Source organism: Eulemur rufifrons, chromosome 5 (assembly GCF_041146395.1).
Source record: "Eulemur rufifrons isolate Redbay chromosome 5, OSU_ERuf_1, whole genome shotgun sequence".
NCBI classification, from domain to species: Eukaryota; Metazoa; Chordata; class Mammalia; order Primates; family Lemuridae; genus Eulemur; species Eulemur rufifrons.
Window position 1 is genome coordinate 20,151,944 of NC_090987.1, and position 2,730 is coordinate 20,154,673.

Below are 2,730 nucleotides of genomic sequence, written 5' to 3' on the forward strand. Positions count from 1 at the left end.
GGCTCGCCGCTGTCACACCGCGAGCTGCCGGCGAAGTAGTTTTTTAAAGTACTGGAGTCATCTGACCCATCGCCAGATGGTGATTTGCATAATTTATTCCCGTCTCCGGAATCTGATTGGTCACACCTTCACTGTCGCCTGAACCAAGACTGCCGAAAGTTTGAATGGAAGCGCCGCACAGTCACCGCGTGGACCAGCAAGCTCAGCCGCGCGTTCTCCCGTGCCCGCTGGCCGGCGACCGCGACTCGGCCACCTCCGCTTCCTCCCAGTGCCCTCCCCTGGACCCCCAGATCCTCAAGGGGGCCATTTCCCCGAAACCTTGCGTCACCCGGGACCAGATTCCTGGAGAAGGGAGGTCATCCTCTCCGAGAGGCAAAGCTACTCTCGCTCCAAGAATGGGCTCTCGGCGCCCCGGGCGGTTGGGGGAAAGCCACCTGGTCATCTTCTTGGTCCTTCTCTTCTCCCTCCCCTCTTGCCCAGCAAGGACAGCAACAGGTGCCGTCGGGGAGATTGGACAATAACCCAGCGGAGCTGAGGGGCTGGAGGCTGTGACTGGCGCTTCAGTGTCGCACAGACCCGCTAGTAGTCCTCGCTCTGCAACTAGCTGCAAACCGGGCGAGCCCCCAGGGCAGTTCCCCCGTCCGCCTGCGTCGGTGATAACAGTTCCCGCCGCTTAGGGATGTCGGGAAAGTTAAGAGTTCAAGCAGTAAAGTTCCCAGCGCGGGGCCCGGCACGTGGTGGGCGCCCTCCCACCGTGGGGTGGAGGACTCGAGGGGAACAGGCGACCCTCCCCAAAGGGAACTGTGAGCGAGCTTGGGGGTCTAAGACGCGTGGCCAGAGCCCAGGCTTGGCCTACGCGCAGTCACTACGGGCTGAGAGGAATTAAGCACCTTCTCTCTCCCTTTTCTCTATCATCTCTCCCTCCTCTCCTTCCCTCCATTGATCCGGGTCGCGGGGCAGAAAGCGGCGAGCGCACGAGGCCTTGGCCGGGAGTCTGCGTCTGGCGCTGGGGAGCTGGGGCTGAGACCGCGACAGCGGCGGGGCGGCTGCGCCAACAGTGGGGACACTGAGCCCGCGGGAGAGGTGGGACGCGCCGCGACAGGGCTGCGCACCGCCATCCAGCCTGGAGAGCTGGCTCTGCAAAGCGGCACCCTTGACCGCGAGTAACCCCGAGGTCACCGGGAACAGGTCCTGCCCCTGCCTCGCGAGGGAAACCCCAGCAGCAGCCCAGCGCCCCTTCCTCCCTAGTGTCTGGACTCGGGCTTGAGAGAACTGTGTAAAGAAACCCATCTGGAGCGAGCAATTCCGGTTCCAACGTACGCTTGTTACATTTGTTACTCCAGCTGCCAGCGCAGCGCGCTTTCTCCCTCCTGCGTGCCATCAGTCATTAACAAGAGGCAGACTGGCTTTATTTTTGAGTATAAAACTCAGTGCGCTGGGATGGTAAAGATCACACCCAGATATGTTGCTCCTGTCCCCCTCTTGCTCTTCCTCTTCACTGACAAACTATACAGACATAAGTCAGGTGTTATCCCCATTTTACAGATGGGAAAACAGTCATGGGGACAGGCTGCATGTTTGAAGAAAGTCTCACAACAGGTCTCTCTCTTCTGCTCTAGGTTTAATTTGGCCACTTGACCTCTAAATAGGAGACCGTGGCAACCTTGTCTCCATCTCCTTAGTGGCTGAGGCGGGGAGTAAGCTGTGATCAAAAATCCCCTTCCCTGGCTGAGCCTGGTGGCTCCTAGCACTTGGGAGGCCAAGGTGGAAGGATCACTTGAGGACAGGAATTCAAGATCAGCCTGAGCAACACAGTGAGACCCCCATCTCTAAAAAAATAAAAAAATTAGCCTGGTGTCCTGACACTCGCCTGTAGTCCCAGCTACTTGGGAGGCTGAGACTGGAGGATCGCTTGAGCCTAGGAGTTTTAGGTTGCAGTGAGCTATGATGATGCCACTGCACTCCAGCCTGGGTGACAGAGCAAGACCCTATCTCAAAAAAAAATAATAAAATAAAAAAATTAAAAAATCCACTTGCCTGTTCTGAGGAGTTGCTCACAGCCATGGTTCCTAGAACATTAATTAGACAATGTGGAGGGTGTGTCTTGGGAACCTTTGTCCCAGGTGAGATGCGCTGGGGGAGCTAGGTAGGGTATTTTGCAGGATACCTTTGTATGGTATTCCTGCAAAGTTGGTTATCCTGCTTAGAAAAATAAAAAAACAGGTTCAACAAAATCAACATGCATTTTGTAATTGCCAAGGCTATGAAAACATTGAAGTTTTATTGCTAGGTGGTTAGAGTGCCCTCCTGTGTCTTTATATTAAAATGTCATGCGAGAACTTTGAAAGGACGTAATGCAATTATAATCATGCATTAGAATGTGTAACATTAGAATTACAGTTCTTTTAGAATTTGCCTAGTAGGTTTTCTGGTGATACCACCAAAAAATTTACATTTAAATTTTAAAAAATGTATAACATCATTTGTTCTGCTTCGTACTTCCCAGAAGAACAACAAGGAGATCCGAGGAGCCTCCTGTGTGGAGGAATTCCAGCTGAGTCTCAGTGGAAACTTCTGTTGTGTTGCAGTCAAAATTTCAAGGTCTCTGGCTACCCTAGTAAAGAACTCTAGTCATACTTATTTGGCAGCACAGCCTCTAAAGACCCTTCCTGTGTTAAAGGAATGAATCTCTCTCTTGTGATAAAAGCCCATTTTCTGCTACCGAAGCAC

At 53.1% G+C, this 2,730-nt stretch overlaps 1 non-coding gene across 1 annotated transcript; it reads left to right on the forward strand.

Moving 5' to 3' along the window:
- The first annotated feature begins 2,389 nt into the window (after window positions 1-2,389).
- Window positions 2,390-2,453, forward strand: LOC138383540 (U7 small nuclear RNA). Its single transcript, XR_011233606.1, has one exon. It is a non-coding gene; the product is annotated as a U7 small nuclear RNA (small nuclear RNA).
- The last annotated feature ends 277 nt before the right edge of the window (window positions 2,454-2,730 follow it).